This window comes from Schistocerca americana, chromosome 9, assembly GCF_021461395.2.
Source record: "Schistocerca americana isolate TAMUIC-IGC-003095 chromosome 9, iqSchAmer2.1, whole genome shotgun sequence".
Classification (NCBI taxonomy): Eukaryota; Metazoa; Arthropoda; class Insecta; order Orthoptera; family Acrididae; genus Schistocerca; species Schistocerca americana.
The window spans coordinates 236,651,255-236,678,381 of NC_060127.1; positions in this window are offsets into that span (position 1 = coordinate 236,651,255).

Here is a 27,127-nt window from a genome sequence, read left to right on the forward strand (position 1 = left end):
GACCTTCTTATTGACGACGAGACACAGAAATTGCATCGGAATTATATACAAAAGCCATAATGTCGACTTAAGTACAAGAAAACTGACTCTTCTTACTGTCTATGTTTTGAACCATTCCTGTAACACTAGTTATAGATTCCGATGCTTCACTTCAGGTTTACTGTATCCCTCTGACCTTCTTATTGACGATGAAACACAGAAATTGCATCGGAATTAAATACAAAAGGCACAATGCCGACTTAAGTACAAGAAAACTGATTCTACTTAAAGTCTATGTTTTTAACCATTCCTGTGACACTAGTTGTAGATTCCGATGTTTCACTTCAGGTTTACTCTATCCCTCTGACCGTCTTATTGACGATGAAACACAGAAATTGCATCGGAATTAAATACAAAAGGCACAATGCCGACTCAAGTACAAGAAGACTGGCCCTTCTTACTGTCTATGTTTTGAACCATTCCTGTGACACTAGTTATAGATTCCGATGCTTCACTTCAGGTTTACTGTATCCAGCTGACGTTTTTATTGACGATGAAACACACAAATTGCATCGGAATTAAATACAAAAGGCACAATGACGACTTAAGTACAAGAAAACTGACTCTTCTTACTGTCTATGTTTGAACCATTCGTGTGACACTAGTTATAGATTCCGATGCTTCACTTCAGGTTTACTGTATCCCTCTGACCTCCTTGTTGACGATGAAACACAGAAATAGCATCGGAATTAAATACAAAATGCACAATGCCGACTTAAGTACAAGAAAACTGACTCTTCTTACTGCCTATTTGAACCATACCTGTGACACTAGTTATAGATTCCGATGCTTCACTTCAGGTTTTCTGCATCCCTCGGACTTCCTCATTGACGATCAAACACAGAAATTTCATCGGAATTAAATACAACAGGCACAAAGCCGACTCAAGTACAAGAAAACTGGCTCTTTTTACTGTCTATGTTTTGAACCATTCCCATGACACTAGTTATAGATTTCGATGCTTCACTTCAGGTCTACTGTATCCAGCTGACCTTCTTATAGACGATGAAACACAGAAATTGCATCGGAATCAAATAGAAAAGGCACAATGCCGATTTAAGTGCAAGAAGACTGACTCTTCTCACTGTCTATGTTTTGAACCATTCCTGTGACACTAGTTATAGATTCCGAAGCTTCACTTCAGTTTTACTTCATCCCTCTGACCTTCTTATTGATGATGAAACACAGAAATTGCATCGGAATTAAATACAAAAGGCACAATGCCGACTCAAGTACAAGAAGACTGGCCCTTCTTACTGTCTATGTTTTGAACCATTCCTGTGACACTAGTTATAGATTCCGATGCTTCACTTCAGGTTTACTGTATCCAGCTGACCTTCTTATTGACGATGAAACACAGAAATTGCATCGGAATTAAATACAAAGAGCACAATGCCGACTTAAGTACAAGAAAACTGACTCTTCTTACTCTCTATGTTTGAACCATTCGTGTGACACTAGTTATAGATTCCGATGTTTCACTTCAGGTTTACTGTATCCCTTGACCTCCTTGTTGACGATCAAACACAGAAATAGCATCGGAATTAAATACAAAAGGCACAATGCCGACCCAAGTACAAGAATTCTGGCTCATCTTACTGTCTATGTTTTGAACCGTTCCCAAACACTAGTTAAAGATTCCGATGCTTCACTTCAGGTCTACTGTATCCAGCTGACCGTCTTATTGACGATGAAACACAGAGATTGCATCGGAATTAATTACCAAAGGCACAATGCCGACTCAGGTACAAGAAGTCTGGCTCTTGTTACTGTCTATGATTTCAACCTTTCCTGTGAAACCGGTATTACATTCCGATTCTTCACTTCAGGTTTACTGTCTCAATTGGATCTCCTTGTTGACGATGAAACACAGAAATTGCATCGGAATTAAATAGAAAAGGCAGACTGCCGACTTAAGTACAAGAAAACAGACTCTTCTTAATATCTATGTTTTGAACCATTCCTGTGACACTAGTTATAGATTCCGATGCTTCACTTCAGGTTTACTGTATCCAGCTGACGTTCTTATTGACGATGAAATACAGAAATTGCATCGGAATTAAATACATAAGGCACAATGCCGACTTAAGTACAAGAAAACTGACTCTTCTTACTGTTTATGTTTGAACCATTCGTGTGACACTCGTTATAGATTCCGATGCTTCACTTCAGGTTTACTGTATCCCTCTGACCTCCTTGTTGACGATGAAACACAGAAATAGCATCGGAATTTAATACAAAAGGCACAATGCCGACTTAAGTACAAGAAAACTGATTCTACTTACTGTCTATGATTTTAACCATTCCTGTGACACTAGTTGTAGATTCCGATCCTTCACTTCAGGTTTACTCTATCCCTCTGACCGTCTTATTGACGATGAAACACAGAAATTGCATCGGAATTAAATACAAAATGCACAATGCCGAATCAAGTACAAGAAGACTGGCCCGTCATACTGTCTATGTTTTGAGCCATTCCTGTGACACTAGTTATAGATTCCGATGCTTCACTTCAGGTTTACTGTAACCAGCTGACCTTCTTATTGACGATGAAACACAGAAATTGCATCGGAATTAAATACAAAGAGCACAATGCCGACTTAAGTACAAGAAAACTGACTCATCTTACTCTCTATGTTTGAACCATTCGTGTGACACTAGTTATAGATTCCGATGTTTCACTTCAGGTTTACTGTATCCCTTGACCTCCTTGTTGACGATCAAACACAGAACTAGCATCGGAATTAAATACAAAAGGCACAATGCCGACCCAAGTACAAGAATTCTGGCTCATCTTACTGTCTATGTTTTGAACCGTTCCCAAACACTAGTTAAAGATTCCGATGCTTCACTTCAGGTCTACTGTATCCAGCTGACCGTCTTATTGACGATGAAACACAGAGATTGCATCGGAATTAAATACAAAAGGCACAATGCCGACTCAGGTACAAGAAGTCTGGCTCTTGTTACTGTCTATGATTTGAACCTTTCCTGTGAAACCGGTATTAGATTCCGATTCTTCACTTCAGGTTTACTGTCTCAATTGGACCTTCTTGTTGACGATGAAACACAGAAATTGCATCGGAATTAAATACAAAAGGCACAATGCCGACTTAAGTACAAGAAAACTGATTCTACTTACTGTCTATGTTTTTAACCATTCCTGTGACACTAGTTGTAGATTCCGATCCTTCACTTCAGGTTTACTCTATCCCTCCGACCGTCTTACTGACCATGAAACACAGAAATTGCATCGGAATTAAATACAAATGCACAATGCCGAATCAAGTACAAGAAGACTGGCCCGTCTTACTGTCTATGTTTTGAACCATTCCTGTGACACTAGTTATAGATTCCGATGCTTCACTTCAGGTTTACTGTATCCAGCTGACCTTCTTATTGACGATGAAACACAGAAATTGCATCGGAATTAAATACAATGAGCACAATGCCGACTTAAGTACAAGAAAACTGACTCTTCTTACTCTCTATGTTTGAACCATTCGTGTGACACTAGTTATAGATTCCGATGTTTCACTTCAGGTTTACTGTATCCCTCTGACCCCCTTGTTGACGATCAAACACAGAAATAGCATCGGAATTAAATACAAAAGGCACAATGCCGACCCAAGTGCAAGAAGTCTGGCTCATCTAACTGTCTATGTTTTGAACCGTTCCCATGACACTAGTTAAAGATTCCGATGCTTCACTTCAGGTCTACTGTATCCAGCTGACCGTTTTATTGACGATGAAACACAGAGATTGCATCGGAATTAAATACAAAAGGCACAATGCCGACTCAGGTACAAGAAGGCTGGCTCTTGTTACTGTCTATGATTTGAACCTTTCCTGTGAAACCGGTATTAGATTCCGATTCTTCACTTCAGGTTTACTGTCTCAATTGGACCTTCTTGTTGACAATGAAACTCAGAAATTGCATCGGAATTAAATAGAAAAGGCAGACTGCCGACTTAAGTACAAGAAAACAGACTCTTCTTAATATCTATGTTTTGAACCATTCCTGTGACACTAGTTATAGATTCCGATGCCACACTTCAGGGTTACTGTATCCCTCTGACCTTCTTATTGACGATGAAACACAGAAATTGCATCGGAAGTAAATACAAAAGGCATGATGCCGACTTAACTACAAGAATGGCTCTTCCTACTGCCTACGCTTTGAACCATTCCTGTGACACTATTTATAGATTCCGATGCTTCACCTCAGGTTTACTGTATCCAGCTGACCTTCTTATTGACGATGAAACACAGAAATTGCATCGGAATTAAATACAAAAGGCACAATGCTGACTTAAGTACAAAAAGACTGACTCTTCTTAGGGTCTATGTTTTGAACCATTCCTGTGACACTAGTTATAGATTCCGATGCTTCACTTCTGTTTTACTGTATCCCTCTGACCGTCTTATTGACGATGAAACACAGAAATTGCATCGGAATTAAATACAAAAGGCACAATGCCGACTTAAGAACAAGAAAACTGAATCCTCTTACTGTCTTTGTTTTGAACCATTCCTGTGACACTAGTTATAGATTCCGATGCTTCACTTCAGGTTTACTGTATCCCTCTGACCGCCTTATTGACGATGAAACACAGAAATTGCTTCGGAATTAAATACAAAAGGCACAATGTTGACTCAGGTACAAGAAGTCTGGCTCTTCTTACTGTCTATGTTTTGAACCTTTCCTCTGAGACCGGTTTTAGATTCCGATGCTTCACTTCAGGTTTACTGTATCCCTTGGACCTTCTTATTGACGACGAAACACAGAAATTGCATCAGAATTAAATAGAAAAGGCATAATGCCTTCTTAAGTAAAAGAAAACTGACTCTTCTTAATATCTATGTTTTGAACCATTCCTGTGACACTAGTTATAGATTCCGATGCTTCACTTCAGGTTTACTGTATCCAGCTGACCTTCTTATTGACGATGAAACACAGAAATTGCATCGGAATTAAATACAAAAGGCACAATGCTGACTTAAGTACAAAAAGACTGACTCTTCTTAGGGTCTATGTTTTGAACCATTCCTGTGACACTAGTTATAGATTCCGATGCTTCACTTCTGTTTTACTGTATCCCTCTGACCGTCTTATTGGCGATGAAACACAGAAATTGCATCGCAATTAAATACAAAAGGCACAATGCCGACTCAAGTACTAGATGACTGACTCTTCTTACTGTCTATGTTTTAAACCATTCCTGTGACACTAGTTATAGATTCCGATGCTTGACTTCTGTTTTACTGTATCCCTCTGACCATCGTATTGACGATGAAACACAGAAATTGCATCGGAATTAAATACAAAAGGCACAAAGCCAACTCATGTACTAGAAGACTGACTCTTCTTACTGTCTATGATTTGAACCATTCCTGTGACACTAGTTATAGATTCCGATGCTTCACTTCAGGTTTATTGTATCCCTCTGACCTTCTTATTGACGATGAAACACAGAAATTGCATCGGAATTAAATACAACAGGCACAATGCCGACTCAAGTACAAGAAGACTGGCTCTTCTTACTGTCTATGTTTGAACCTTTAATGTAAGACCAGTTTTAGATTCCGATGCTTGACTTCAGGTTTACTGTATCCATTGGACCTTCTTATTGACGACCAAACACAGAATATGCATTGGAATTAAATAGAAAAGACACAATGCCGACTCAAGTACAAGAGAACTGACTCTTCTTCCTGTCTATGTTTTGAACCATTACTGTGACACTAGTTATTGATTTCGATGCATCACTTCAGGTTTACTGTATCCCTGTGACCTTCTTATTGACGATGAAACACAGAAATTGTATCGGAATTAAAAACAAAAGGCACAATGCCCACGTAAGTATAAGAAAACTGACTCTTCTTACTGTCTATGTTTTGAACCATTCCTGTGACACTAGTTATACATTCCGATGCTTCACTTCAGGTTTACTGTATCCCTCTGACCATCTTATTGACGATGAAACACATAAATTACATCGGAATTAATTACAAAAGGCACAATGCCGACTTAACTATAAGAAAACTGATTCATCTTACTGTCTATGTTTTGAACCTTTCCTGTGAGACCAGTTTTAGATTCCGATACTTGACTTCAGATTTACAGTATCCCTTGGACGTTCTTATTGACGACGAAACACAGAAATTGCTTCGGAATTAAACAGAAAAGGCACAATGCCGACTTAAGAACAAGAAAACTGACTCTTCTTACTGTCTATGTTTTGAACCATTCCTTTGACACTAGTTATAGATTCACATGCTTCACTTCAGGTTTACTCTATCCCTCTGACCTTCTTATTGACGATGAAACACAGAAATTGCGTCGGAATTAAATACAAAAGGCACAATGCCGACTCAAGTACAAGAAGAATTGCTCTACTTACTGTCTATGTTTTGAACCTTTCCTGTAAGACGGTTTTACATTTCGATGCTTCACTTCAGGTTTACTGTATCCCTTGGACCTTCTTATTGACGACGAAACACAGAAATTGTATCGGAATTACATACAAAAGCCATAATGTCTTCTTAAGTACAAGAAAACTGACTCTTCTTACTGTATATGTTTTGAACCATTGCTGTAACACTAGTTATAGATTCCGATGCTTCACTTCAGGTTTACTGTATCCCTCTGACCTTCTTATTGACGATGAAACACAGAAATTGCATCGGAATTAAATACAAAAGCACAATGCCGACTTAAGTACAAGAAAACTGATTCTACTTAAAGTCTATGATTTTAACCATTCCTGTGACACTAGTTGTAGATTCCGATGCTTCACTTCAGGTTTACTGTATCCAGCTGACGTTCTTATTGACGATGAAACACACAAATTGCATCGGAATTAAATACAAAAGGCACAATGACGACTTAAGTACAAGAAAACTGACTCTACTTACTGTCTATGTTTGAACCATTCGTGTGACACTAGTTATAGATTCCGATGCTTCACTTCAAGTTTACTGTATCCCTCTGACCTCCTTGTTGACGATGAAACACAGAAATAGCAACGGAATTAACCATTCCCATGACACTAGTTATAGATTCCGATGCTTCACTTCAGGTCTACTGTATCCAGCTGACCTTCTTATTGACGATGAAACACAGAAATTGCATCGGAATTAAATATAAAAGGCATAATGCCTTCTTAAGTATAAGAAAACAGACTCTTCTTAATATCTATGTTTTGAACCATTCCTGTGACACTAGTTATAGATTCCGATGCTTCACTTCAGGTTTACTGTATCCAGCTGACCTTCTTATTGACGATGAAACACAGAAATTGCATCGGAATTAAATACAAAAGGCACAATGCTGACTTAAGTACAAGAAGACTGACTCTTCTTAGTGTCTATGTTTTGAACCATTCCTGTGACACTAGTTATAGATTCCGTTGCTTCACATCTGTTTTACTGTATCCCTCGGAACGTATTATTGACGATGAAACACAGAAATTGCATCGGAATTAAATACAAAAGGCACAATGCCGACTCAAGTACTAGAAGACTGACTCTTCTTACTGTCTATGTTTTAAACAATTCCTGTGACACTAGTTATAGATTCCGATGCTTGACTTCAGTTTTACTGTATCCCTCTGACCTTCGTATTGACGATGAAACACAGAAATTGCATCGGAATTAAATACAAAAGGCACAAAGCCAACTCACGTACTAGAAGATTGACTCTTCTTACTGTCTGTGTTTTGAACCATTCCTGTGACACTAGTTATAGATTCCGATGCTTCACTTCAGGTTTATTGTATCCCTCTGACCTTCTTATTGACGATGAAACACAGAAATTGTATCGGATTTAAAAACAAAAGGCACAATGCCCACGTAGGTATAAGAAAACTGACACTTCTTACTGTCTATGCTTTGTACCATTCCTGTGACACTAGTTATAGATTCCAATGTCCACTTCAGGTTTTCTGTATCCCATAGACCTTCTTATTGACGACGAAACATAGAAATTGCATCGGAATTAAATACAAAAGGCTCAATGCCGACTTATTACAAGAAAACTGACTCTTCTTAATGTCTAAGTTTTGAACCATTCCTGTGACACTAGTTATAGATTCCGATGCTTCACTTCAGGTTTACTGTATCCCTCTGACCATCTTATTGACGATGAAACACATAAATTGCATCGGAATTAATTACAAAAGGCACAATGCCGACTTAAGTATAAGAAAACTGATTCATCTTACTGTCTATGTTTTGAACCTTTCCTGTGAGACCAGTTTTAGATTCCGTTACTTGACTTCAGGTTTACAGTATCCCTTGGACCTTCTTATTGACGACGAAACACAGAAATTGCATAGGAATTAAATAGAAAAGGCACAATGCCGACTTAAGAACAAGAAAACTGACTCTTCTTCCTGTCTATGTTTGAACCTTTAATGTAAGACCAGTTTTAGATTCCGATGCTTGACTTCAGGTTTACTGTATCCATTGGACCTTCTTTTTGACGACCAAACACAGAATATGCATTGGAATTAAATAGAAAAGACACAATGCCAACTCAAGTACAAGAGAACTGACTCTTCTTCCTGTCGATGTTTTGAACCATTACTGTGACACTAGTTATAGATTTCGATGCATTACTTCAGGTTTACTGTATCCCTGTGACCTTCTTATTGACGATGAAACACAGAAATTGTATCGGATTTAAAAACAAAAGGCACAATGCCCACGTAGGTATAAGAAAACTGACACTTCTTACTGTCTATGCTTTGAACCATTCCTGTGACACTAGTTATAGATTCCAATGCTCACTTCAGGTTTTCTGTATCCCATAGACCTTCTTATTGACCACGAAACACAGAAATTGCATCGGAATTAAATACAAAAGGCACAATGCCGACTCAAGTACAAGAAGACTTGCTCTACTTACTGTCTATGTTTTGAACCTTTCCTGTAAGACGGTTTTACATTTCGATGCTTCACTTCAGGTTTACTGTATCCCTTGGACCTTCTTATTGACGACGAGACACAGAAATTGCATCGGAATTATATACAAAAGCCATAATGTCGACTTAATTACAAGAAAACTGACTCTTCTTACTGTCTATGTTTTGAACCATTCCTGTAACACTAGTTATAGATTCCGATGCTTCACTTCAGGTTTACTGTATCCCTCTGACCTTCTTATTGACGATGAAACACAGAAATTGCATCGGAATTAAATACAAAAGGCACAATGCCGACTTAAGTACAAGAAAACTGATTCTACTTAAAGTCTATGTTTTTAACCATTCCTGTGACACTAGTTGTAGATTCCGATGTTTCACTTCAGGTTTACTCTATCCCTCTGACCGCCTTATTGACGATGAAACACAGAAATTGCATCGGAATTAAATACAAAAGGCACAATGCCGACTCAAGTACAAGAAGACTGGCCCTTCTTACTGTCTATGTTTTGAACCATTCCTGTGACACTAGTTATAGATTCCGATGCTTCACTTCAGGTTTACTGTATCCAGCTGACCTTCTTATTGACGATGAAACACAGAAATTGCATCGGAATTAAAGACAAAGAGCACAATGTCGACTTAAGTACAAGAAAACTGACTCTTCTTACTCTCTATGTTTGAACCATTCGTGTGACACTAGTTATAGATTCCGATGCTTCACTTCAGGTTTACTGTATCCCTCTGACCTCCTTGTTGACGATGAAACACAGAAATAGCATCGGAATTAAATACAAAATGCACAATGCCGACTTAAGTACAAGAAAACTGACTCTTCTTACCGCCTATTTGAACCATACCTGTGACACTAGTTATAGATTCCGATGCTTCACTTCAGGTTTTCTGCATCCCTCTGACTTCCTCATTGACGATCAAACACAGAAATTTCATCGGAATTAAATACAACAGGCACAAAGCCGACTCAAGTACAAGAAGACTGGCTCTTTTTACTGTCTATGTTTTGAACCATTCCCATGACACTAGTTATAGATTTCGATGCTTCACTTCAGGTCTACTGTATCCAGCTGACCTTCTTATAGACGATGAAACACAGAAATTGCATCGGAATCAAATAGAAAAGGCACAATGCCGATTTAAGTACAAGAAGACTGACTCTTCTCACTGTCTATGTTTTGAACGATTCCTGTGACACTAGTTATAGATTCCGAAGCTTCACTTCAGTTTTACTTCATCCCTCTGACCTTCTTATTGATGATGAAACACAGAAATTGCATCGGAATTAAATACAAATGGCACAATGATGACTCAAGTACTAGAAGACTGACTCTTCTTACTGTCTTTGTTTTGAATCATTCCTGTGACACTAGTTATATATTCCAATGCCTCACTGCAGGTTTACTGTATTCCCCTTTACCGTCGTATTGACGATGAAACACAGAAATTGCATCGGAATTAAATACGAAAGGCACAATGCCGACTGAAGTACAAGAAGACTGGCTCCACTTACTGTCTATGCTTTGAACCTTTCCTGTGAGACCGGTTTTAGATTCCGATGCTTCACTTCAGGTTTACTGTACCTCATGGACATTCTTATTGACGACGAAACACAGAAAGTGCATCGGAATTAAATACAAAAGGCACAATGCCGACTTAAATACAACAATACTGACTCTTCTTACTGTCTATGTTTTGAAAGATTCCTGTGACACTAGTTATAGATTCCGATGCTTCACTTCAGGTTTACTGTATCCCTCTGACCTTCTTATTGACGATGAAACACAGAAATTGCTTCGGAGTTAAATACAAATGGCACAATGCCGACTTAAGTACAAGAAGATTGTCTCTTCTTACTGTCTGTGCTTTGAACCATTCCTGTGACACTAGTTATAGATTCCGAAGCTTCACTTCAGTTTCACTTCATCCCTCTGACCTTCTTATTGATGATGAAACACAGAAATTGCATCGGAATTAAATACAAAAGGCACAATGCCGACTCAAGTACTAGAAGACTGACTCTTCTTACTGTCTTTGTTTTGAACCAATCCTGTGACACTAGTTATATATTCCAATGCTTCACTGCAGGTTTACTGTATCCCCCTTACCGTCGTATTGACGATGAAACACAGAAATTTCATCGGAATTAAATACGAAAGGCACAATGCCGACTGAAGTACAAGAAGACTGGCTCCTCTTACTGTCTATGCTTTGAACCTTTCCTGTGAGACCAGTTTTAGATTCCGATGCTTAACTTCAGGTTTACTGTATCCCTCGTACCTTCGTATTGACGACGAAACACAGAAATTGCATCGGAATTTAATACAAAAGGCACATTGCCGACTTATTACAAGAAAACTGACTCTTCTTACTGTCTACGTTTTGAAACATTCCTGTGACACTAGTTATAGATTCCGATGCTTCACTTCAGGTTTACTGTATCCCTCTGACAATCTTATTGACGATGAAACACAGAAATTGCATCGGAATTAATTACAAAAGGCACAATGTCGACTTAAGTACAAGAAAACTGTTTCTTCTGACTGTCAATGTTTTGAACCTTTCCTGTGAGACCAGTTTTAGATTCCGATGCTTGACTTCAGGTTTACAGTATCGATTGGACCTTCTTATTGACGACGAAACACAGAAATTGCATCGGAATTAAATAGAAAAGGCACAATGCCGACTTAGGAACAAGAAAACTGACTCTTCTTACTGTCTATGTTTTGAACCATTCCTTTGACACTAGTTGTAGATTCCGATGCTTCACTTCAGGTTTACTGTATTCCTCTGACCTTCTTATTGACGATGAAACACAGATATTGCATCGGAATTAAATACAAAAGGCACAATGCCGACTCAAGTACAAGAAGACTTGCTCTACTTACTGTCTATGTTTTGAACCTTTCCTGTGAGACCGGTTTTAGATTTCGATGCTTCAGTTCACGTTTACTGTATCCCTTGGACCTTCTTATTGACGACGAAACACAGGAATTGTATCGGAATTAAATACAAAAGGCACAATGTCGACTTAAGTACAACAAAACTGACTCTTTTTACTGTCTATGCTTTAAACCATTCCTGTAACACTAGTTATAGATTCCGATGCTTCACTTCAGGTTTACTGTATCCCTCTGACCTTCTTATTGACGATGAAACACAGAAATTGCATCGGAATTGAATACAAAAGGCACAATGCCAACTTAAGTACAAGAAAACTGATTCTACTTACCGTCTATGTTTTTAACCATTCCTGTGACACTAGTTGTAGATTCCGATATTTCACTTCAGGTTTACTCTATCCCTCTGACCGTCTTATTGACGATGAAACACAGAAATTGCATCGGAATTAAATACAAAAGGCACAATGCCGACTCAAGTACAAGATGACTGGCTCTTCTTCCTGTCTATGTTTTGAACCTTCCCTGTGAGACCAATTTTAGACTACGATGCTTCACTTCAGGTTTACTGTATCCCTTGGACCTTCTTTTTCACGACGAAACACAGAAATTGCATCGGAATTCAATAGAAAAGGTACAATGCCGACTTAAGAACAAGAAAACTGAATCCTCTTACTGTCTTTGTTTTGAACCATTCCTGTGACACTAGTTATAGATTCGGATCCTTCACTTCAGGTTTACTGTATCCCTCTGACCTTCCTATTGACGATGAAACACAGAAATTGCATCGGAATTAAATACAAAAGGCACAATGCCGACTTCAGTACAAAAATGACTCTTCCTACTGCCTATGTTTTGAACCATTCCTGTGACACTAGTTTTAGATTCCGATGCTTCACTTCAGGTTTACTGTATCCCTCTGACCTCCTTATTGACGATGAAACACAGAAATTGCATCTTAATTAAATACAAAAGGCACATTGCCGACATAAGTACAAGAGGTCTGACTCTTCTTATTGTCTATGTTTTAAACCATTCGTGGGACACTAGTTATAGGTTCAGATGCTTCACTTCAGGTTTACTGTATCCCTCTGGCCTTCTTATTGACGATGAAACACAGAAATTGCATCGAAATTAAATATAAGAGCCACAATGCAGACTCAAGTACAAGAAGACTTGCTCTACTTGCTGTCTATGTTTTGAACCTTTCCTGTAAGACGGTTTTACATTTCGATGCTTCACTTCAGGTTTACTGTATCCCTTGGAGCTTCTTATTGACGACGAAACACAGAAATTGCATCGGAATTATATACAAAAGCCATAATGTCGACTTAAGTACAAGAAAACTGACTCTTCTTACTGTCTATGTTTTGAACCATTCCTCTGACACTAGTTATAGATTCCGATGCTTTACTTCAGGGTTACTGTATCCAGCTGACCTTCTTATTGACGATGAAACACAGAAATTGCATCGGAATTAAATACAAAGAGCACAATGCCGACTTAAGTACAAGAAAACTCACTCTTCTTACTCTCTATGTTTGAACCATTCGTGTGACACTAATTATAGATTCCGATGCTTCACATCAGGTTTACTGTATCCCTCTGACCTCCTTGTTGACGATGAAACACAGAAATAGCATCGGAATTAAATACAAAATGCACAATGCCGACTTAAGTACAAGAAAACTGACTCTTCTTACTGCCTATTTGAACAATTCCTGTGACACTAGTTATAGATTCCGATGCTTCACTTCAAGTTTTCTGTATCCGTCTGACTTTCTCATTGACGATCAAACACAGAAATTTTATCGGAATTAAATACAACAGGCACAATGCCGACTCAAGTACAGGAAGACTGGCTCTTTTTACTGTCTATGTTTTGAACCATTCCCATGACACTAGTTATAGATTCCGATGCTTCACTTCAGGTCTACTGTATCCAGCTGACCTTCTTATTGACGATGAAACACAGAAATTGCATCGGAATTAAATAGAAAAGGCACAATGCCGACTTAAGTACAAGAAGACTGACTCTTCTCACTGTCTTTGTTTTGAACCATTCCTGTGACACTAGTTATAGATTCCGAAGCTTCACTTCAGTTTTACTTCATCTATTTGACCTTCTTATTGATGATGAAACACAGAAATTGCATCGGAATTAAATACAAAAGGCACAATGCCGACTCAAGTACTAGAAGACTGACTCTTCTTACTATCTTTGTTTTGAACGATTCCTGTGACACTAGTTATATATTCCGATGCTTCACTGCAGGTTTACTGTATCCCCCTTACAGTCGTATTGACGATGAATCACAGTAATTGCATCGGAATTAAATACAAAAGGCACAATGCCGAATTAAGTACAAGAAGACGGACTCTTCTTACTGTCTATGGTTTGAACCATTCCTGTGAAACTAGTTATAGATTCCGATGTTTCACTTCAGGTTTACTGTATCCCTCTGCCCTTCTTATTGACGATGAAACACAGAAATTGCATCGGAATTAAATACAAAAGGCACAATGCCGACTTAAGTACAAAAAGGCAGACTCTTCTTACTCTCTAAGTTTTGAACCATTCCTGTGACACTAGTTATAGATTCCGATGCTTCACTTCAGGTTTACTGTATCCCTCTGACCTTCTTGTTGACGATGAAACATAGAAATTGCATCGGAATTAAATACAAAAGGCACAATGCCGACTTAAGTACAAGAAAACTGATTCTTCTTACTGTCTATGTTTTTAACCATTCCTGTGACACTAGTTGTAGATTCCGATGCTTCACTTCAGGTTCACTCTATCCCTCTGACCGTCTTATTGACGATGAAACACAGAAATTGCATCGGAATTAAATACAAAAGGCACAATGTTGACTCAAGTACAAGAAGACTGGCTCTTCTTCCTGTCTATGTTTTGAACCTTTCCTGTGAGACCAATTTTAGAATACGATGCTTCACTTCAGGTTTACTGTATCCCTTGGACCTTCTTTTTCACGACGAAACACAGAAATTTCATCGGAATTCAATAGAAAAGGTACAATGCCGACTTAAGAACAAGAAAACTGAATCCTCTTACTGTCTTTGTTTTGAACCATTCCTGTGACACTAGTTATAGATTCCGATGTCCACCCCAGTAGCTGAGTGGTCAGCGTGACGGATTGCCGTCCTCTGGGCCCGGGTTCGATTCCCGGCTGGGTCGGAGATTTTCTCCGCTCAGGGACTGGGTGTTGTATTGTGTTCATCATCATTTCATCCCCATCCGGCGTGCAGGTCGCCCAATGTGGCGCCGAATGTAATAAGACCTGCGATATGGTGGCCGGACCTGCCGCGCGAGGGCCTCCCGGCCAATGACGCCAAACGCTCATCATCATCATCATCATAGATTCCGATCCTTCACTTCAGGTTTACTGTATCCCTCTGACCTTCTTATTGACGATGAAACACAGAAATTGCATCGGAATTAAATACAAAAGGCACAATGCCGACTTAAGTACAAAAATGACTCTTCCTACTGCCTATGTTTTGAACCATTCCTGTGACACTAGTTTTAGATTCCGATGCTTCACTTCAGGTTTACTGTATCCCTCTGACCTCCTTATTGACGATGAAACACAGAAATTGCATCTTAATTAAATACAAAAGGCACATTGCCGACATAAGTACAAGAGGTGTGACTCTTCTTACTGTCTATGTTTTGAACCATTCGTGGGACACTAGTTATAGATTCAGATGCTTCACTTCAGGATTACTGTATCCCTCTGACCTTCTCATTGACGATCAAACACAGAAATTTCATCGGAATTAAATACAAAAGGCACAGTGCCCACTCAAGTACAAGAAGACTGGCTCTTCTTACTGTCTATGTTTTGAACCATTCCCGTGACACGAGTTATAGATTCCGATGCTTCATTTCAGAATTACTGTATCCAGCTGAGCTTCTTATTGATGATGAAACACAGAAATTGCATCGGAATTAAATACAAAAGGCACAATGCCCACTCAAGTACAGGAAGACTGGCTCTTCTTACTGTTTATGTTTTGAACCTTTAATGTAAGACCAGTTTTAGATTCCGATGCTTGACTTCAGGTTTACTGTATCCATTGGACCTTCTTATTGACGACCAAACACAGAATATGCATTGGAATTAAATAGAAAAGGCACAATGCCGACTCAAGTACAAGAGAACTGACACTTCTTCCTGTCTATGTTTTGAACCATCACTGTGACACTAGTTATAGATTCCGATGCATCACTTCAGGTTTACTGTATCCCTCTGACCTTCTTATTGACGACGAAACTCAGAAATTGCATCGGAATTAAATACAAAAGGCACATTGCCGACTTATTACAAGAAAACTGACTCTTCTTACTGTCTACGTTTTGAAACATTCCTGTGACACTAGTTATAGATTCCGATGCTTCACTTCAGGTTTACTGTATCCCTCTGACAATCTTATTGACGATGAAACACAGAAATTGCATCGGAATTATTTACAAAAGGCACAATGTCGACTTAAGTACAAGAAAACTATTTCTTCTTACTGTCTATGTTTTGAACCTTTCCTGTGAGACCAGTTTTAGATTCCGATGCTTGACTTCAGGTTTACAGTATCCCTTGGACCTTCTTATTGACGACGACACACAGAAATTGCATCGCAATTAAATAGAAAAGGCACAATGCCGACTTAGGAACAAGAAAACTGACTCTCCTTACTGTCTATGTTTTGAACCATTCCTTTGACACTAGTTGTAGATTCCGATGTTTCACTTCAGGTTTACTGTATCCCTCTGACCTTCTTACTGACGATGAAACACAGAAATTGCATCGGAATTAAATACAAAAGGCACAATGCCGACTCAAGTACAAGAAGACTTGCTCTACTTACTGTCTATGTTTTGAACCTTTCCTGTGAGACCGGTTTTAGATTTCGATGCTTCAGTTCAGGTTTACTGTATCCCTTGGACCTTCTTATTGAGGACGAAACACAGAAATTGGATCGGAATTAAATACAAAAGGCACAATGTCGACTTAAGTATAACAAAACTGACTCTTTTTCTGTCTATGCTTTAAACCATTCCTGTAACACTAGTTATAGATTCCGATGCTTCACTTCAGGTTTACTGTATCCCTCTGACCTTTTTATTGACGATGAAACACAGAAATTGCATCGGAATTAAATACAAAAGGCACAATGCCGACTTAAGTACAAGAATGACTCTTCCTACTGCCTATGTTTTTAACAATTTCCTGTGACACTAGTTTTAGATTCCGATGCTTCACTTCAGGTTTACTGTATCCCTCTGACCTCCTTATTGTCGATGAAACACAGAAATTGCATCTTAATTAAATACAAAATGCACATTGCCCACATAAGTACAAGAGGTCTGACTATTCTTACTGTCTATGTTTTGAACCATTCCTGGGACACTAGTTATAGATTAAATGCTTCACTTCAGGTTTACTGTCTCCCTCTGACCTTCTCATTGACGATCAAACACAGAAATTTCATCGGAATTAAATACAAAAGGCACAATGCCCACTCAAGTACAAGAAGACTGGCTCTTCTTACTGTCTATGATTTGAACCTTTCCTTTGACACTAGTTATAGATTCCGATGCTTCACTTCAGGTTTACTGTATCCCTCTGACCTTTTTATTGACGATGAAACACAGAAATTGCATCGGAATTAAATACAAAATGAACAATGCCGACTCAAGTACAAGAATATTGGCTCTTCTTACTGTCTATGTTTTGAACCATTCCTGTGACACTAGTTATAGATTCCGATGCTTCACTTCAGGTTTAATGTATCCCTCTGACCTTCTTATTGACGATGAAACTCAGAAATTGCATCGGAATTAAATACAAAAGGCACAATGCCGACTTAAGTACAAGAATGACTCTTCCTACTGCCTATGTTTTGATCAATTTCCTGTGACACTAGTTTTAGATTCCGATGCTTCACTTCAGGTTTACTGTATCCCTCTGACCTCCTTATTGACCATGAAACACACAAATTGCATCTTAATTAAATACAAAAAGCACATTGCCGACATAAGTACAAGAGGTCTGACTATTCTTACTGTCTATGTTTTGAACCATTCCTGGGACACTAGTTATAGATTAAATGCTTCACTTCAGGTTTACTGTCTCCCTCTGACCTTCTCATTGACGATCAAACACAGAAATTTCATCGGAATTAAATACAAAAGGCACAATGCCGACTCAAGTACAAGAATATTGGCTCTTCTTACTGTCTATGTTTTGAACCATTCCTGTGACACTAGTTATAGATTCCGATGCTTCACTTCAGTTTTACTGTATCCCTCTGACCGTCTTATTGACGATGAAACACAGAAATTGCATCGGAATTAAATACAAAAGGGACAATGCCGACTCAAGTACAAGAAGTCTGGCTCTTCTTACAGTCTATGTTTTGAACCTTTCCTGTGAGACCGGTTTTAGATTCCGATGCTTCACTTCAGGTTTACTGTACCTCATGGACATTCTTATTGACGACGAAACACAGAAATTGCATCGGAATTAAATACAAAAGGCACAATGCCGACTTAAATACAAGAATACTGACTCTTCTTACTGTCTATGTTTTGAACCATTCCTGTGACACTAGTTATAGATTCCGATGCTTCACTTCAGGTTTACTGTATCCCTCTGACCTTCTTATTGACGATGAAACACAGAAATTGCTTCGGAGTTAAATACAAATGGCACAATGCCGACTTAAGTACAAGAAGACTGGCTCTTCTTACTGTCTGTGCTTTGAACCATTCCTGTGACACTAGTTATAGATTCCGAAGCTTCACTTCAGTTTTACTTCATCCCTCTGACCTTCTTATTGATGATGAAACACAGAAATTGCATCGGAATTAAATACAAAAGGCACAATGCCGACTCAAGTACTAGAAGACTGACTCTTCTTACTGTCTTTGTTTTGAACCAATCCTGTGACACTAGTTATATATTCCAATGCTTCACTGCAGGTTTACTGTATCCCCCTTACCGTCGTATTGACGATGAAACACAGAAATTTCATCGGAATTAAATACGAAAGGCACAATGCCGACTGAAGTACAAGAAGACTGGCTCCTCTTACTGTCTATGCTTTGAACCTTTCCTGTGAGACCAGTTTTAGATTCCGATGCTTAACTTCAGGTTTACTGTATCCATTGGACCTTCTTATTGACGACCAAACACAGAATATGCATTGGAATTAAATAGAAAAGGCACAATGCCGACTCAAGTACAAGAGAACTGACTCTTCTTCCTGTCTATGTTTTGAACCATTACTGTGACACGAGTTGTAGATTCTGATGCATCACTTCAGGTTTACTGTATCCCTCGTACCTTCTTATTGACGACGAAACACAGAAATTGCATCGGAATTTAATACAAAAGGCACATTGCCGACTTATTACAAGAAAACTGACTCTTCTTACTGTCTACGTTTTGAAACATTCCTGTGACACTAGTTATAGATTCCGATGCTTCACTTCAGGTTTACTGTATCCCTCTGACAATCTTATTGACGATGAAACACAGAAATTGCATCGGAATTAATTACAAAAGGCACAATGTCGACTTAAGTACAAGAAAACTGTTTCTTCTTACTGTCTATGTTTTGAACCTTTCCTGTGAGACCAGTTTTAGATTCCGATGCTTGACTTCAGGTTTACAGTATCGATTGGACCTTCTTATTGACGACGAAACACAGAAATTGCATCGGAATTAAATAGAAAAGGCACAATGCCGACTTAGGAACAAGAAAACTGACTCTTCTTACTGTCTATGTTTTGAACCATTCCTTTGACACTAGTTGTAGATTCCGATGCTTCACTTCAGGTTTACTGTATCCCTCTGACCTTCTTATTGACGATGAAACACAGAAATTGCATCGGAATTAAATACAAAAGGCACAATGCCGACTCAAGTACAAGAAGACTTGCTCTACTTACTGTCTATGTTTTGAACCTTTCCTGTGAGACCGGTTTTAGATTTCGATGCTTCAGTTCACGTTTACTGTATCCCTTGGACATTCTTATTGACGACGAAACACAGGAATTGTATCGGAATTAAATACAAAAGGCACAATGTCGACTTAAGTACAACAAAACTGACTCTTTTTACTGTCTATGCTTTAAACCATTCCTGTAACACTAGTTATAGATTCCGATGCTTCACTTCAGGTTTACTGTATCCCTCTGACCTTCTTATTGACGATGAAACACAGAAATTGCATCGGAATTAAATACAAAAGGCACAATGCCGACTTAAGTACAAGAAAACTGATTCTACTTACCGTCTATGTTTTTAACCATTCCTGTGACACTAGTTGTAGATTCCGATACTTCACTTCAGGTTTACTCTATCCCTCTGACCGTCTTATTGACGATGAAACACAGAAATTGCATCGGAATTAAATACAAAAGGCACAATGCCGACTCAAGTACAAGATGACTGGCTCTTCTTCCTGTCTATGTTTTGAACCTTCCCTGTGAGACCAATTTTAGACTACGATGCTTCACTTCAGGTTTACTGTATCACTTGGACCTTCTTTTTCACGACGTAACACAGAAATTGCATCGGAATTCAATAGAAAAGGTACAATGTCGACTTAAGAACAAGAAAACTGAATCCTCTTACTGTCTTTGTTTTGAACCATTCCTGTGACACTAGTTATAGATTCGGATCCTTCACTTCAGGTTTACTGTATCCCTCTGACCTTCCTATTGACGATGAAACACAGAAATTGCATCGGAATTAAATACAAAAGGCACAATGCCGACTTAAGTACAAAAATGACTCTTCCTACTGCCTATGTTTTGAACCATTCCTGTGACACTAGTTTTAGATTCCGATGCTTCACTTCAGGTTTACTGTATCCCTCTGACCTCTTTATTGACGATCAAACACAGGAATTGCATCTTAATTAAATACAAAGGGCACATTGCCGACATAAGTACAAGAGGTCTGACTCTTCTTACTGTCTATGTTTTAAACCATTCGTGGGACACTAGTTATAGGTTCAGATGCTTCACTTCAGGTTTACTGTATCCCTCTGGCCTTCTTATTGACGATGAAACACAGAAATTGCATCGAAATTAAATATAAGAGCCACAATGCAGACTCAAGTACAAGAAGACTTGCTCTACTTGCTGTCTATGTTTTGAACCTTTCCTGTAAGACGGTTTTACATTTCGATGCTTCACTTCAGGTTTACTGTATCCCTCGGTGCTTCTTATTGACGACGAAACACAGAAATTGCATCGGAATTATATACAAAAGTCATAATGTCGACTTAAGTACAAGAAAACTGACTCTTCTTACTGTCTATGTTTTGAACCATTCCTCTGACACTAGTTATAGATTCCGATGCTTTACTTCAGGGTTACTGTATCCAGCTGACCTTCTTATTGACGATGAAACACAGAAATTGCATCGGAATTAAATACAAAGAGCACAATGCCGACTTAAGTACAAGAAAACTCACTCTTCTTACTCTCTATGTTTGAACCATTCGTGTGACACTAATTATAGATTCCGATGCTTCACATCAGGTTTACTGTATCCCTCTGACCTCCTTGTTGACGATGAATCACAGAAATAGCATCGGAATTAAATACAAAAGGCACAATGCCGACCCAAGTACAAGAAGTCTGGCTCATCTTACTGTCTATGTTTTGAACCGTTCCCATTACACTAGTTATAGATTCCGATGCTTCAGTTCAGGTCTACTGTATCCAGCTGACCGTCTTATTGATGATGGAACACAGAGATTGTATCGGAATTAAATACAAAAGGCAAAATGCCGACTCAGGTACGAGAAGTCTGCCTCTTCTTACTGTATATGATTTGAACCTTTCCTGTGAAACCGGTATTAGATTCCGATTCTTCACTTCAGGTTTACTGTCTCAATTGGACCTTCTTATTGACGACGAAACACAGAAATTGCATCGGAATTAAATAGAAAAGGCACACTGCCGACTTAAGTGCAAGAAAACAGACTCTTCTTAATATCTATGTTTTGAACCATTCCTGTGACACTAGTTATAGTTTCCGATGCTTCACTTCAGGTTTCCTGTATCCAGCTGACGTTCTTATTGACGATGAAACACACAAATTGCATCGGAATTAAATACAAAAGGCACAATGAGGACTTAAGTACAAGAAAACTGACTCTTCTTACTGTCTATGTTTGAACCATTCGTGTGACACTAGTTATAGATTCCGATGCTTCACTTCAGGTTTACTGTGTCCCTCTGACCTCCTTGTTGACGATGAAACACAGAAATAGCATCGGAATTAAATACAAATTTCACAATGGCGACTTAAGTACAAGAAAACTGACTCTTCTTACTGCCTATTTGAACAATTCCTGTGACACTAGTTATAGATTCCGATGCTTCACTTCAAGTTTTCTGTATCCCTCTGACTTTCTCATTGACGATCAAACACAGAAATTTTATCGGAATTAGATACAACAGGCACAATGCCGACTCAAGTACAAGAAGACTGGCTCTTTTTACTGTCTATGTTTTGAACCATTCCCATGACACTAGTTATAGATTCCGATGCTTCACTTCAGGTCTACTGTATCCAGCTGACCTTCTTATTGACGATGAAACACAGAAATTGCATCGGAATTAAATAGAAAAGGCACAATGCCGACTTAAGTACAAGAAGACTGACTCTTCTTACTATCTTTGTTTTGAACGATTCCTGTGACACTAGTTATATATTCCGATGCTTCACTGCAGGTTTACTGTATCCCCCTTACCGTCGTATTGACGATGAATCACAGAAATTGCATCGGAATTAAATACAAAAGGCACAATGCCGATTTAAGTACAAGAAGACGGACTCTTCTTACTGTCTATGGTTTGAACCATTCCTGTGAAACTAGTTATAGATTCCGATGTTTCACTTCAGGTTTACTGTATCCCTCTGCCCTTCTTATTGACGATGAAACACAGAAATTGCATCGGAATTAAATACAAAAGGCACAATGCCGACTTAAGTACAAAAAGACAGACTCTTCTTACTCTCTATGTTTTGAACCATTCCTGTGACACTAGTTATAGATTCCGATGCTTCACTTCAGGTTTACTGTATCCCTCTGACCTTCTTATTGACGATGAAACACAGAAATTGCATCGGAATTAAATACAAAAGGCACAATGCCGACTTAAGTACAAGAAAACTGATTCTTCTTACTGTCTATGTTTTTAACCATTCCTGTGACACTAGTTGTAGATTCCGATGCTTCACTTCAGGTTCACTCTATCCCTCTGACCGTCTTATTGACGATGAAACACAGAAATTGCATCGGAATTAAATACAAAAGGCACAATGTTGACTCAAGTACAAGAAGACTGGCTCTTCTTCCTGTCTATGTTTTGAACCTTTCCTGTGAGACCAATTTTAGAATACGATGCTTCACTTCAGGTTTACTGTATCCCTTGGACCTTCTTTTTCACGACGAAACACAGAAATTGCATCGGAATTCAATAGAAAAGGTACAATGCCGACTTAAGAACAAGAAAACTGAATCCTCTTACTGTCTTTGTTTTGAACCATTCCTGTGACACTAGTTATAGATTCCGATGTCCACCCCAGTAGCTGAGTGGTCAGCGTGACGGATTGCCGTCCTCTGGGCCCGGGTTCGATTCCCGGCTGGGTCGGAGATTTTCTCCGCTCAGGGACTGGGTGTTGTATTGTGTTCATCATCATTTCATCCCCATCCGGCGTGCAGGTCGCCCAATGTGGCGCCGAATGTAATAAGACCTGCGATATGGCGGCCGGACCTGCCGCGCGAGGGGCCTCCCGGCCAATGACGCCAAACGCTCATCATCATCATCATCATAGATTCCGATCTTTCCCTTCAGGTTTACTGTATCCCTCTGACCTTCTTATTGACGATGAAACACAGAAATTGCATCGGAATTAAATACAAAAGGCACAATGCCGACTTAAGTACAAAAATGACTCGTCCTACTGCCTATGTTTTGAACCATTCCTGTGACACTAGTTTTAGATTCCGATGCTTCACTTCAGGTTTACTGTATCCCTCTGACCTCCTTATTGACGATGAAACACAGAAATTGCATCTTAATTAAATACAAAAGGCACATTGCCGACATAAGTACAAGAGGTGTGACTCTTCTTACTGTCTATGTTTTGAACCATTCGTGGGACACTAGTTATAGATTCAGATGCTTCACTTCAGGATTACTGTATCCCTCTGACCTTCTCATTGACGATCAAACACAGAAATTTCATCGGAATTAAATACAAAAGGCACAGTGCCCACTCAAGTACAAGAAGACTGGCTCTTCTTACTGTCTATGTTTTGAACCATTCCCGTGACACGAGTTATAGATTCCGATGCTTCATTTCAGAATAACTGTATCCAGCTGACCTTCTTATTGATGATGAAACACAGAAATTGCATCGGAATTAAATACAAAAGGCACAAAGCCAACTCAAGTACTAGAAGACTGACTCTTCTTACTGTCTATGTTTTGAACCATTCCTGTGACACTAGTTATAGATTCCGATGCTTCACTTCAGGTTTACTGTATCCCTCTGACCTTCTTATTGATGATGCAACACAGAAATTGCATCGGAATTAAATACAAAAGGCACAAAGCCAACTCAAGTACTAGAAGACTGACTCTTCTTACTGTCTATGTTTTGAACCATTCCTGTGACACTAGTTATAGATTCCGATGCTTCACTTCAGGTTTATTGTATCCCTCTGACCTTCTTATTGACGATGAAACACAAAAATTGCATCGGAATTAAATACAAAAGGCACAATGCCCACTCAAGTACAGGAAGACTGGCTCTTCTTACTGTTTATGTTTTGAACCTTTAATGTAAGACCAGTTTTAGATTCCGATGCTTGACTTCAGGTTTACTGTATCCATTGGACCTTCTTATTGACGACCAAACACAGAATTTGCATTGGAATTAAATAGAAAAGGCACAATGCCGACTCAAGTACAAGAGAACTGACACTTCTTCCTGTCTATGTTTTGAACCATTACTGTGACACTAGTTATAGATTCCGATGCATCACTTCAGGTTTACTGTATCCCTCTGACCTTCTTATTGACGACGAAACTCAGAAATTGCATCGGAATTAAATACAAAAGGCACATTGCCGACTTATTACAAGAAAACTGACTCTTCTTACTGTCTACGTTTTGAAACATTCCTGTGACACTAGTTATAGATTCCGATGCTTCACTTCAGGTTTACTGTATCCCTCTGACAATCTTATTGACGATGAAACACAGAAATTGCATCGGAATTATTTACAAAAGGCACAATGTTGACTTAAGTACAAGAAAACTATTTCTTCTTACTGTCTATGTTTTGAACCTTTCCTGTGAGACCAGTTTTAGATTCCGATGCTTGACTTCAGGTTTACAGTATCCCTTGGACCTTCTTATTGACGACGACACACAGAAATTGCATCGGAATTAAATAGAAAAGGCACAATGCCGACTTAGGAACAAGAAAACTGACTCTTCTTACTGTCTATGTTTTGAACCATTCCTTTGACGCTAGTTGTAGATTCCGATGCTTCACTTCAGGTTTACTGTATCCCTCTGACCTTCTTACTGACGATGAAACACAGAAATTGCATTGGAATTAAATACAAAAGGCACAATGCCGACTCAAGTACAAGAAGACTTGCTCTACTTACTGTCTATGTTTTGAACCTTTCCTGTGAGACCGGTTTTAGATTTCGATGCTTCAGTTCAGGTTTACTGTATCCCTTGGACCTTCTTATTGAGGACGAAACACAGAAATTGTATCGGAATTAAATACAAAAATCACAATGTCGACTTAAGTATAACAAAACTGACTCTTTTTACTGTCTATGCTTTAAACCATTCCTGTAACACTAGTTATAGATTCCGATGCTTCACTTCAGGTTTACTGTATCCCTCTGACCTTTTTATTGACGATGAAACACAGAAATTGCATCGGAATTAAATACAAAAGGCACAATGCCGACTTAAGTACAAGAATGACTCTTCCTACTGCCTATGTTTTTAACAATTTCCTGTGACACTAGTTTTAGATTCCGATGCTTCACTTCAGGTTTACTGTATCCCTCTGACCTCCTTATTGACGATGAAACACAGAAATTGCATCTTAATTAAATACAAAAAGCACATTGCCCACATAAGTACAAGAGGTCTGACTATTCTTACTGTCTATGTTTTGAACCATTCCTGGGACACTAGTTATAGATTAAATGCTTCACTTCAGGTTTACTGTCTCCCTCTGACCTTCTCATTGACGATCAAACACAGAAATTTCATCGGAAATAAATACAAAAGGCACAATGCCCACTCAAGTACAAGAAGACTGGCTCTTCTTACTGTCTATGATTTGAACCTTTCCTTTGACACTAGTTATAGATTCCGATGCTTCACTTCAGGTTTACTGTATCCCTCTGACCTTTTTATTGACGATGAAACACAGAAATTGCATCGGAATTAAATACAACATGAACAATGCGGACTCAAGTACAAGAATATTGGCTCTTCTTACTGTCTATGTTTTGAACCATTCCTGTGACACTAGTTATAGATTCCGATGCTTCACTTCAGGTTTAATGTATCCCTCTGACCTTCTTATTGACGATGAGGCTCAGAAATTGCATCGGAATTAAATACAAAAGGCACAATGCCGACTTAAGTACAAGAATGACTCTTCCTACTGCCTATGTTTTGAACAATTTCCTGTGACACTAGTTTTAGATTCCGATGCTTCACTTCAGGTTTACTGTATCCCTCTGACCTCCTTATTGACCATGAAACACACAAATTGCATCTTAATTAAATACAAAAAGCACATTGCCGACATAAGTACAAGAGGTCTGACTATTCTTACTGTCTATGTTTTGAACCATTCCTGGGACACTAGTTATAGATTAAATGCTTCACTTCAGGTTTACTGTCTCCCTCTGACCTTCTCATTGACGATCAAACACAGAAATTTCATCGGAATTAAATACAAAAGGCACAATGCCGACTCAAGTACAAGAATACTGGCTCTTCTTACTGTCTATGTTTGAACCATTCCTGTGACACTAGTTATAGATTCCGATGCTTCACTTCAGTTTTACTGTATCCTTCTGACCGTCTTATTGACGATGAAACACAGAAATTGCATCGGAATTAAATACAAAAGGGACAATGCCGAC